Source organism: Nerophis lumbriciformis, linkage group LG10 (assembly GCF_033978685.3).
Source record: "Nerophis lumbriciformis linkage group LG10, RoL_Nlum_v2.1, whole genome shotgun sequence".
NCBI classification, from domain to species: domain Eukaryota; kingdom Metazoa; phylum Chordata; class Actinopteri; order Syngnathiformes; family Syngnathidae; genus Nerophis; species Nerophis lumbriciformis.
Genome location: NC_084557.2, coordinates 20,383,192 through 20,396,255, shown reverse-complemented (window position 1 = coordinate 20,396,255; position 13,064 = coordinate 20,383,192). Strand labels below are relative to the sequence as shown.

General features: G+C 39.5%; 1 protein-coding gene across 2 annotated transcripts in view; it reads left to right on the top strand.

The window, feature by feature from the left end:
* The first annotated feature begins 10,581 nt into the window (after positions 1–10,581).
* Positions 10,582–13,064, top strand: part of btbd11b (BTB (POZ) domain containing 11b) — a 236,174-nt gene continuing 233,691 nt past the window's right edge. Inside the window, exons 1-2 of one of the 2 annotated variants that reach the window (XM_061970086.1) lie at positions 10,582–10,613; positions 12,591–12,711. The gene's annotated coding sequence lies outside the window, so the exon portion shown is untranslated. Of the gene's footprint in view, positions 10,614–10,671; positions 10,806–12,590; positions 12,712–13,064 lie in introns of those variants that run through there. The other variant, XM_061970087.2, reaches the window with a different exon arrangement.

Below are 13,064 nucleotides of genomic sequence, written 5' to 3'. Positions count from 1 at the left end.
CAACACAGATAGACAGACAATAGACTAACTAAATAAATTAAAATGAAATAGCCATTATTTAATTACATTTTTTAAAAGCCAAAGGGAGCCAGGCTGGAGGCATGAAAGAGTCGCATGCGGCTCCAGAGCCGTGGGTTGCAGACCCCTGACCTAGACACTGATTTCCCAGAATCATGTTACACATTTTTTCTCAACATGGGTTTATGACAGAAAATAGCAGTTGAACTATTGATATGCTATCAGTAACTATTATTTACAAGCACTTAATTAGTCTGATTTCTCAAATAGTTTGGCTCTAATAAAGCATCCTACATCCAACCAATGGAAACACATTAATGTGGCCATGTTTGGCTTTTGAGAAACCGGACTAACACACCGAGATTATGCGATTATCCAAACTGATTAACAATAAATCTATTCCACACATCTGATTCATAAGCTTGTACACAACAATAGAAACCCTCTGTCTTTCTTTACTTCGGACCTGCATCTGCTCCAAGACATTCTTGGTGGTATTGTCATGTTCGTGGCGCAATCTAAGATCATTTCTTGATGCTGTCTGCTACTTAACATCAGCGTGGCCATTAAAGACGTAATATTAGTTATATGTGCCAATATTACAGCGGACATCAGGTAAAAGAGAGCTTGGCTGTTGACTTGTAAGGAGCCAAAGTCAGTTTAAAAATATCACCAAAGCAATACCTCTATCTTTAAAATCAATGGTGACTCAGAATGTGTTATATTCAAACACGACTCGTTGTCTAAGAAACTTTTATATTAAAGATGCACATTTTTGTAATGATAACTGTTCTAAGAGATAAATGAGGGTAGTCTTAGTAAAATAACATTTCAGGCACAATTTATAGACAATACATCCTAAAAAAGTTTACAAAAGGAGAAATAGGGAAATACTGTATATTTGTTTTGGAAGGAGATCAGAGATTGGCTTAAAGAAAAAGTGTATTAATAAAAGATAATAACATAGAAGTGCTTGTTGATATTGTTATGTGGCATGCTACATTTTTTTATACATAAATGTCAATTTCTGAAAGTAAATCCTAAATGTTCCCATTGGTTCAGTGATTTCAAATTGTTAATTGCGTCTTGGAAAATGGTTAAAAGTAGAAAAGTCCTTAACTTATTATTTTTATTGGAATTTAAGTTGTTTTAGATAAGCCCTTTTTTATACTAGCACATAGATTTTCAAATTGTATTTTATTTATTTAATATTTTGTATTTAGTATTATTATTGTATTGTCGAATACTTTATTTTATTAACAAATTTTGTTTATAAAGATGTTGATTGCTCAACCTGTTTGCTTGAAATATTGTAATACGTTGAAGTGCCTCAATTTGTCTGTATATTTTCAATATTTTCATATGTTTAATTGTTCAATTAAAAAAAAAATTGTAAGGAGCTGCAGAGCCTTGTTTTGGTGTGACGTCATAGGTTAACTGGAAAAGCAATACATTTAACCGCGGTAAAAGGAAATAAGTGTCATCCGGTGTATGGGATTATGACAAATAGTCACATTAGAGCAGTGGGTCTTAACCTTGTTGGAGGTACCGAACCCCACCAGTTTCATATGCGCATTCACCGAACCCTTCTTTAGTGAAAAATAAAATGTTTTTTTTTTCAAATTCAAGACAAATTATATGTTGTTGGTAACACTTTAGTATGGGGAACATATTCTGAGTAACAAAGACTTAATTTAGAGTTATTTGGACACTAGGGGAACATATTCTAAGTAACAAAGACTTAATTTAGAATTATTTGGACACGAGGGGAACATTTTCTAAGTAACAAACACTTTAATTTAGAGTTATTTGTCTCGGTTGTTTGGGCGGTGGTGTGTTTGTGCGGGTTTGGGTTGGGGTGGGGGGCCTTTTGGTTGGGGGGGTTGTTGGTGTCTCTTGTTTGCGTGTTGGCGTTCGGGCTGACTGGCGGGCTGGCGCCAGCTGGTCTCCGTGGTCCTGGTGGCGTGTGGTTGCTGGTCGCAGTTTTTTTTTTTGATCGCTTTGATTTGATTGGCTGGTGCTGGCTGTCTGGGGTTATTGCGGCTGCTGTTTCTGCTGCCGTTTGTTTGTGGTGTGGGCACCCGTGGCTGCTGGGTCTGGTGCAGGGGTGTGGCTGATGTTGTGACTGGTGGCAGCGCGCGTGCGTGATGGCTGTCGGGGCTGACGAACTGTGTATATGTATGTATATGTGTGTGTATGTATGTATGTTTATATATGTGTATGTGTACATATGTGTATGTATATGTATATATGTGTATGTGTGGGTATGTATACATGTATGTGTGTATGTGTATGTATATATGTATGTATGTATGTATATTTCTGGGGGTACGCTCTGGGCCTGCCTGTCAGACGGGGGTTGACGCCTCAGGCTACTGCATCCGAACTGCGTGTCTGGAGCTCCTGGGTCCCGCTGTCCATCCCTTCCGGGTGCCCGTCTTGGTTGGGGCCTGTTGGGCCTAGTCCCTGCGTCTATTGTGGTAGCTTGGTGCTGCAAGGTATTCCGAGGTGCTGCGAGTCGGCCAGTTGCTGGGGTAGGCTCGGCGGGGCGGTTGCTGGTTGTTCCATCTCCATCGTTGGGGTCCCTGCGGGTGGGGTGGGTGGTTCCCGTGGCCCTGTGCCTGGGTGGTCCTGCGGCGGCCGGTTTGGGTGGGGTGGCCGGGGGCTGGCCTCGCCGCGCTCTCCGGGGGTGCGGGGTGGGCTCGTGGGGGTCCGGTTGCCGGTGGGGCGGGGGCGGTCTTCCCGTCCGGTTGCGGGGAGTCTCTGGGTCCCTCGGGCGGGGCGTCTCGCCTTTCTGCCCGTGTGGGGTGTGGTCTCTCGCTGGCTTGGGGTCTGGCTGTCCCCTGCTTTTCTCGTGCCCTGTCCTCTGCCGGGTGCGTCTGTCTGCGGCCTGCTGCTGGCCCTTGTTGGCGGTACGGTGGGTCGGGCTCTGGGGTTCCTGTCGCTGGCCGGCTTGGCTGCGTGGGGGCGGTGGTCCCTGGTTCCCTGGGCACCACGCCTCCTGTTTGTGGGTTGGGCTCTCGGGGGTGATGGGGCCGTGCTCTGGCTCCCACGCACTCTGGGAGTCGAATGTATTGTACATGCAAATTCACATATGCTCACATACGTACATAGGTACCTACGCTCCCACATACATACACAAATACAGTACATATTTACCTACCTAATGTTCGTACATCCACACGCACATTCAATATACAAACATACACATACACATACTGTACATATACATTCACTGTACAAACACATATACACATTCTGTACATATACATTCACTGTACAAACACATATACACATTCTGTACATATACATTCATTGTACAAACACATACACATTCTGTACATATACATTCATTGTACAAACACATATACACATTCTGTACATATACAAGTACATATGCATACTTACACTCATGCACATAATCACGTTTCATCAAACATATATTAACGTTGTTGCCCTAGGGTAAACTGGGTGTAACACATGGCACACTGACAAAGCTTAACCTATTGTGACTATAACAATCTACAAGGTTAATGTAGGTTGCTTCTCTTTCTCCCCCTCCATTTTTCTGCATTCTTTCGTATCTCAAGTTATCATTACGTATATGTATTGTTGCATTTAAACAACTGTATTGTTGATAATAAAGGTAAATTATTGGTATTGTTCATTATCAATAGCGCTATTTCTATTGGTATTTGTATTGATCCATTTGTAGTGTAATAATGCTCATTGTCATTTCTGTATTATTTTTTATTTTTCGCTAACTGCTTGTTTGCTATTACTTTTACCATCATATTTGTACATGTCATATTTGCTGATGTTGCTCTATTGTTGTTGTTTTTGTCTCTCTGTCTAATCCCCCTCTTGTCCCCACAATTTCCCCCTCTGTCTTCTTTTTTTTCCCTCTTTCTATCCCCTCCTGCTCCGGCCCGGCTGCACTAAATGATAATATAAATACATTTAATAAAGTCAAATACAAATAAGGCAACAAGAGAAGTATCCTACACTTCTCTTTTGTAAAGTAAATCTGAACAGCCGACATGGGCATCTACATCAACTATATGATTTGCCTGAGAAGCTGGACAGGACACCAAAAAAAAAAAAAAAAATTAATTTAGAGTTATTTGGACACTAGGGGAACATATTCTAAGTAATAAAGACTTAATTTAGAGTTATTTGGACACTAGGGGAACATATTCTAAGTAACAAAGACTTAATTTAGAGTTATTTGGACACTAGGGGAACATATTCTAAGTAATAAAGACTTAATTTAGAGTTATTTGGTTAGGGTTAGAGTCAGGGTTAGAGGGTTAGGGTTAGAATAAGGCCATGCCGAATAAGGCATTAAGAGCCAATATGTTACTAATTTGCATGTTAATAAGCAACTAATTAATGGTGAATATGTTCACCATACTAAAGTGTTACCATGTTTTATTACTGGTGCACAAAATTAACCGTGCATGAACATCACCTTGTTCAAAGAACAAAACCAACACAGTGCATAAACTCACAACAAATTACACACCTGCAAATCAGTCTGACTTCTGCTGTTGTCGTATCCGTAATACGCCAATAGGGAGAAGTTTTTATTTACACGATGAGTTGGGTGGGTTTTGACCTCCGCCGAACCCCTTAGGCCGACTCACCGAATCCCTAGGGTTCCATCGAACCCAGGTTAAGAACCACTGCATTAGAGAATGTGCGTGGACACTGGAACTGCACATGTGAAAATACAAAGAACCGAACTATTTGAGAAATCAGACTGATTTAGTGAATGAAAACGTAGTCAGTGTTGACTGACTGGAGTACTGGACATTCAAAGTATTCTTAAAAATAAATTATTGTTATTAATCATGGTCAGTATAAGATGAAAATTTAGTAGTAGTTCAACATTTTTAGGAAAAAAGGGGGACAAGGAAGTCTTGCTACTATCCATCCATCCATCCAATTTTCTACCGCTTATTCCCTTCGGGGTCGCAGGGGGTGCTGGAGCCTATCTCAGCTACAATCGGGCGGAAGGCGAGGTACACCCTGGACAAGTCGCCACTTCATCGCAGGGTCTTGCTACTAATGAACTGTAAATGACCTCTTCTCAGGGTATTTAATCGATCGCAAGTGAAGTGAATACAATTTATATATCGCTGTTTCTCAAGTGTTCTCAACTTTATAAATAAAGTTGGTATGGTATGGAAAGTGCCGTAAAGTGCTTTACATTTAGAAACCCATTATCTACATGTAAGCTACATTTACACCAGTTTGAGCGGCACTGGGAGCAAGGTGAGTGTCTTGCTTAAGGACATGGCAACAGTGACTAGGATAGCGAAAGCATGGATTCTAACCAGGAACCCTCAAGTTTCTGGCCAGCTGCTCTACCATTCACCGTCATGCAGTGGACTGTATTGTTTGTCATAGAAGACAAATCTCCTCTCAGCAAAGTAGGCTTCATCAATTCATGCTCATCTGTTCATGCTCATAGGCTTAGATTGGCCAGATCTAGTCCAGATATATACTGGAGCCAAAGCCCCAACTATTTATCCTCCTACAAGAGGATAAGAATGATTTCATTATATCATACTTGCCAACCCTCCCGGATTTTCCGGGAGACTCCCGAAATTGAGCGCCTCTCCCGAAATTTTCTCCCGAAAATCTCCCGAAATTCAGGCGGACCTGGAGGCCACGCCCCCTCCAGCTCCATGCGGACCTGGAGGGTCCGCATGGAGCAATGTTGTTGTAATATATTTAGTTGGAGGCAATAAACAGGCGAGGTGATGAAGTATGTCTCTTTACTGTAGACTTCAGAACAGACTCACACACTTGACGTCAGGTGCGCAACACCACGTAAATCGTTGGCCAACCAAAAAGTAACCCCAGTACGCTATAGCCAACATTCACCAGGAGATGGCAACAGACAAACATAGATCACTCTATTACATTCCTCCCCTTTTAGAAATGTAGAAGTTACTTAAAATAAATAAACAACCCAACCAAAAAATGCAGCAGCTCAATTAAAAACTGTACTTAAGCCACATTCTTTTTTTTTTCTAGTACTGAACTCTTAACCCTCATTTGTAAACAATAACATGCTTATTATACAAACAGTATTTGTACACCTTTAACACAGATTTTTATACTGTCTTCAGAGATTCAGTTTTTTTGGTGGTACTCGAAACCTTTCTGGGTACCTGCGGATCACTGGTGGGGTTTTTGTTGTGGGTGATCTGGGTTCTGATGATGGCAACTCAGCAGCCCTTGAATCTGGTTCAATGATGAGACTCGTTTGTGTCTGACTCACTGATGGTCCTGGTGATGGAACTGAAACAGCACTGTCCAGTTGTACTGATGGCACATTTTCTGCAACTGGTGGAGACTAGATAACTGGCAGTCTCTCCATGTTTTCTCACCATGGTAACATGTGATCCACATGCACTGTGCACTGTCTCTGTCCCTCTTGATATATATATATATATATATATATATATATATATATATATATATATATATATATATATATATATATATATATATATATATATATATATATATATATATATATATATATATATGTATATTATACAGTATATATGTATATATATATATATATATATATATATATATATATATATGTATATTATACAGTATATATGTATATATATATATATATATATATATATATATATATATATATATATGTATATATATATATATATATATATATATATATATGAAATACTTGACTTGGTGAATTCTAGCTGTAAATATACTCCTCCCCTCTTAGCCACGCCCCCAACCACGCCCCCACCCCCACCCCCCGACCACGCACCCCCACCCCCACCTCCCGAAATCGGAGGTCTCAAGGTTGGCAAGTATGCATTATATGCTTCTATGAATTACACTTGAGCTCAATTGCTCCCACCATATAAAAAAACTCAGATGAAATCATCATTCAAAACATAGCCTCCATTTTCAGATTAAAGCACCCACTTGTTAGTATCATAATTTATTTTGCCTAAAGAGGAAACTGCATTTTTGGGAAATTTTGCATATCATTCAGAATCAATACGTAAGACAAGAACACATATGTTTTTCTTGTTTTTATGCATTCCATCCATCCATCCATTTTCTACCGCTTATTCCCTTCGGGGTCGCGGGGGGCGCTGGAGCCTATCTCAGCTACAATCGGGCGGAAGGCGGGGTACACCCTGGACAAGTTCTAAGTCATTAAATACTGCAAGTACAAACCATCAAAAAGTATCCATTTACATCCCGGGACCGGAATATTAACCAAGTTTCAGAGATATTGTTATTATAAGCGCTAAAGTAGACAAACTATTTTGAGCGGTGCCGTGATCACAGACCGCTTATAACCCTCAGCGTCAGCACCGGTGCCCCACAGGGCTGTGTTTTGAGCCCCTTGCTTTTCAGTCTTTCCACCCATGACTGTATTCCCATCCATCCTAGCAATTCCATCATCAAATTTGCGAATGATACTACAGTGGTGGGGCTCATCACAGAATGGGACAAGACTGCCTATAGAGAAGAGGTGAAGGCACTGTCAGACCATTATGCAAAAAACAACCTCATTCTCAATCCCATAAAGACCAAGGAGCTGATTGTTGATTTCAGGAAAAAAAATCACTGAGCTCATTCAGCCCATCTACATCATGGGAGAGGAGGTGGAAAGGGTCTCAGAGTGCAAGTTCCTGGGCGTGAACATCTCAAGCAACATGACCTGGAAAAGCAACACCACCACACTCCAGAAAAAAGGTCAGCAAAGAATGTATTTTCTGAGAAGGCTGAGGAAAATAGATCTGGCTGATAACCTGCTCTTGTCCTTCTATCGCTGCTCCGTTGAGTCAATACTGACCTACGGCATCTCTGTGTGGTTTTTCTAGCTGCACGGTGGCAGAGAGAAAGAGATTACAGAGGGTCATACACGCGGCCCAGAAGATCACTGCATGTCCTCTTACATCTCAAGAGGACCTGCATAAGAGACACTACAACGGGAGAGCAAACAGCATCCTCAAGGACTCATCCCACCCAGGTCACCACTGGCTTGAACTCTTGCCCTCAGGGAGGCGTTATTAGACCATCAAAGCAAGGACAAATAGACTGAAAAACAGTTTATATCCTAGAGCTGTTATTGCCCTAAACTCTGCACTTACCTGAACACTCACCACTTTATTACTTGCTTACCTCTGATAAAGATCTACTGTGCAATATGTTTTTTTTAACATGTTATTATGTTTTTAAATTTTAAATTGTTTTATTATTGTTGTTGTCTTAAGACTATTTTATGTAGGTTTGTTTTAAAAGCACTGAGCTGGATTGCTGTCCAATTTCGTTGATTCCATAAATAAATAAATAAATGGGTTGTACTTGTATAGCGCTTTTCTACCTTCAAGGTACTCAAAGCGCTTTGACACTACTTCCACATTTACCCATTCACACACACATTCACACACTGATGGAGGGAGCTGCCATGCATACAATGACAATAAAGGTATTCTGATTCTGATTCTGATTCTGATTCTGATTCTGATTCTGATTCTGATAATATGCTGTTCTATTGACATATTGAGTAAGCCTGATGAGCTGCTGTGTTGACTCGGAGTTGGTGAACCTTATTCTAGACTATAAATCATGACTCTCACCTGGATAGTAGAAGAATGTGGCCATAAACCGAAAAGTTGGTCAACTTTGACCTACAATTTATACCTGGAGATGGCGAGGAAGACACGAAAATTCATATTTTTTAAACCCTTGGTGAGGATTATGATTAATTCTTCATCTGAACGGGAAAATAAACATCCCATTAGTCGGCATCTCAGTGAGAGCCGACATTTTTACAGAAAAGAAAAACATACGTGTGCTTGTCTCACATAAGGATTGTGAATGATAGACAAAAATCCAAAGAAAGTGCAGATCCACTTCAAGGGAAAACCACGGATGATGAGATCATGGAGAAATGCAAGACTGTCTTCCATCTTTTTCTCCTCATCATCAGCCGATTGGATGAAAACAGGTAATCGAGTTTTGGAGGATGTTCAGTCAGTGTTTTTCTGTTTTGTAGAAAAAAAGCATGACATGACACAAAACTATGGTCATTTCAAATGGAAACTTACTGGCTTTAAGAAACACTGAAAAAATGCAAGAACATAAATTGTGGTAGTCAGTAACAGTTTAAATTTTAGATCAAACAAAGTGAAACAATTATGGAATCACTCAATTCCGAGGAAAAAAATCTAATCAGGAAAAACAAACCAAAAAACACACTACAACAACAAAGTAGTTTGTTGCATCAACTCTGGCTTTTTATAACAGCTTGCACTCTCTGAGGAATGGACTTAATGAGTGACAAACAGTACTCTTCATCAATTTTGCATTGACTTGGATTGTGATCCCGACCATTTGCAGACCATGGCATTGACCTTATGTATCTTTCTTCAAGAAACGTTTTTACAGTTTTTCTGTATGGTAAGATCATCTTGAAAAAATATGTCATCATCATCCTTTTGATTGATAGAGCATGAAAAGTGTCCAAAATGTCAAAGTAAATGTGCGCATTTATTGAAGCTGCAATGACAGCCATCTCCGCAGTGCAATTATCTGAAATGCAGCCCCATATCATCTATGACTGTGGAAATTGTCATGTTTTTTTCAGGAGTCGTCTTCAATATTCTCATTGGAATGGCATGAAACAAAAGTTCCAAGATCATCATCACCTTGCCCAATGCAGAGTCGCGATTCATCACTGACCTTTGATCCTGTCAATCATAGTCCATGACTGCTTTTTTGTAGCCCTTTGGAACCTTGTTTTTTTTGTTTAGGTGTTAATGGCGGCTTTTGTTTAGCTTTTCTGTATATGAACCCCATTTCCATAAGGGTGGTTTCTTACGGTTTGGTTTGTGACGGTGACTGCAATTTCCACCAATTTGTTCTTCATTTATTTTAATGAGCATTTTCTGCTTTCAAGACAAGTTTTCTGTCTTGGCCCTTTGATGTTTTCCTTGATCTACCAGTGTACTTTCTTTTTTGTCACCTTCCCATGTTGATTGAACTTGGTCCAGAGTTTAGGCATATGCAGCTGAATGTGAACAATCAACATATTACTGTGTGATGATTGATTTAGCTTCTTGAAAAGGTTTGATGAGCCTCTCCTTTGTTTCATTTGACACTTCTCGTGTTGGAGGCATGCATTATGTCAATCCACCTGGTGCAACAGCTTTCTAAGGTGTGAACACTCTGTTTCAACTGCAGAGTAATTAACAGAGTTTTAATCTTCTGCAGATGTTAGCTTGAGAAATGAAAATTTACAGCAGAATTACATATTTTTTTTCTCAGAATAAAGTTGTCATGATCCGTGGTCCGGATCATGTTTGTTTAGTTATTTTCTGTTAGTTTTGGACTGCTTTAGTTCTTGGTTGTGCTCCTGTGAGTTTGTTTTAGGTTGTCATGGTCACTCATTGGGTTCACCTGTCTCTGATTAGTGCTCGACCGCTCACCTGCTTCCCGAGCGCTAATCAGAGGCATTATTTAAGTTGCCTTTGCCAGTCACTCGTTCTGCCTTCGTTGTGTTTGCTCCATGCAATTGTCACGTGAGTTTTTGAGTTCCCTGTCTTTTGCCTATGCTAAGAAGTAGTGCCTTAGCTTCCCGTGCGCTCGGCACGGATCCCTGTTGTTTTGTTCATTGGATGATTTATGAGAAATAAATCACTTCCTACCTTTACGCTGTCGTCCGGAGCCGTTTTTGCGTCGGAAGAACAAGCTGCGACCCCCACGTGACAAAAGTAATTTCATATTTTCTTTCTGCTTGGTCTAAAAATGAAACTGTTACAGTAATATATTTCTTTGTATTTCTTAAAGCCAGAAAATTGCCATTTTAATAGACTAAATCTTTGTTTCATGTCTGTTATCTCACGGGCGAGCACGTGATGCATATTATATCTGTTGGAACTAAGAGTAGACTTCTCAAACATGGGTTATTTTAATCATAATACTTCTATTTTCAACAATATATTATCAAAGAAACATACAAATGGTATTAAAGGGTTAACACTTACATTCTCTTTTAGTGGGAGCAGTGTTGTTGATCAGGCCCGGCCCTAACCAATCTGGCGCCCTAGGCAAGATTTTAGGTGGCGCCCCCCCACATCGGCAGTGAAGTGTATATACTCACAAGAAACCGAATAGCTTTGTCTTTGACCTTTTTTTTTTACTTGCAACTATACCTAATATATAAAGGGGTGGAAAAGTGACTATTACCTGCAGGGCAAACATTAGCTAACAAATAATATTTCTATTAAATAGGCTTTACTTTGCATTTTAATTAACGTGGGATTATTTTTTGTATTTAGAAATAATAGTACCAACTTTTTTTCTCTCTTTTTTTTTTTTTTCTCTCCAACATTTGTGGCACTTGCGTGGCGCCCCCTGATGGACGGCGCCCTTAGCATTTGCCTATACGGCCTATGCCACGGGCCGGCCCTGTTGTTGATCACCCATTTTTGCCAGTTTGTCAAAGTCTAGTATGCGTTTTGTTGTTGCAATTCTCAAAACAGACCTTTGCTCAATTCTGTTTTAATATTTGGCGGGCCAGAGTAAAGGGACCAACGGGCCGGATGTGGCCTGCGGGCCGTAGTTTGCCCACCCCTGCCTTAGAGTGATTTAATTCAACTTTCTTAACATTGCCAGTGGTTCTTGTTTTAGACTATGTGTGCAGCACATTTGTCATTTATCTTCAAAAGCTTAAAAAAATTACTAGTGTCATCTTCACCACCAAAGGTTATGTAAGTCTATGCACATGTAACATACTTTTAATTTGAACTATATGCCCCAATTAATGTGTTGTTTTATTCAATAGATGTTTATTTGTTTTGCACGTAGAACGCTAAGCTCACGGCAGCTGTTCTTATTAAAAGAAGGATCGACCTAAACACTATGAAAAGATACATTTCAATGATATTGTATTGACTCTAAAACAAATACTACACCGACTAGGTGTGATCACAGTATTTGAACCAGTGTTAAACTGGTTAAATCCTATCCAAAAAATATTCATAGTATGGTAATTGAATAAGTTACAGCTTACTGCAGGAATGATTATACATGATTTCCCCAAAAATAATTGGCAACAGCAGGTTATTTAAAATTCAGTCCCAAAACTCAAGTTCAAATGAAGCAGACATATAATAAGTCTTGGTTTAGACAGAAAATGACTACCATATTTACATTTACACAAAACCAACCTATCACAATGTCAGCCAATTAAATGTTAGTTATTTGTTTATAAATTTTTTTGTAACATTCCTATCAAACAGGGTTAGGGTGTTTTCTGCCACTGGTCTAAAGTCAGCTTGATAGACTCCAGCTCACCCATGACCCTAAAGACAAGAGTAATAGAAAATAAATTAACTGCATTGCTGGTGATTGATCATTCATTCAAATCTGCTGGAAATGCATATTATTATTATTTTAAATATTACTTAGAGATGTAAATTCTGAACTGAGCTGGTAAGCATGAAATTATTTTTACATGATGCATACATTTAAATCCAATCATCTGTTCGTTCCAGTGATGTTGTCAATTAAACTGAAGTTCAACTCTATGACGCAAGGGGTCGCTGTTGCTCCAGAAAGCTGTCCATTCCGTGGACTGCAGTGGTGCTGCATCCATCAGGGAACTAAACTAAAAAGGTCAGTAAGCAACCTGCAATCTGATTTGACTGATTTACCATTAATGTATACTATTCCATAAAAAATGCACCAACCTGTACTTTTATTCTGAAAGACAATTTTCAAAATCAGCAACACTAAACATCTACAGAAGCCTCTGCATAATTACTCCAACAAAAGTTTATATGATTTACCCCATGCTGCTAAATTTGAACAGGGAATTTTTTTTTTAATTATTATAGTAAGGTTGTAGGCAGGGACACTTTAATATTGGTACCTCAACATAAGTGTGCCCCAATGTAAAAGTGTTTTGAGACAAGAGTTGTCTCTTGGCTAATTGTAATACTTTCAAATAAGCAGAAGTTTTCTGCTAT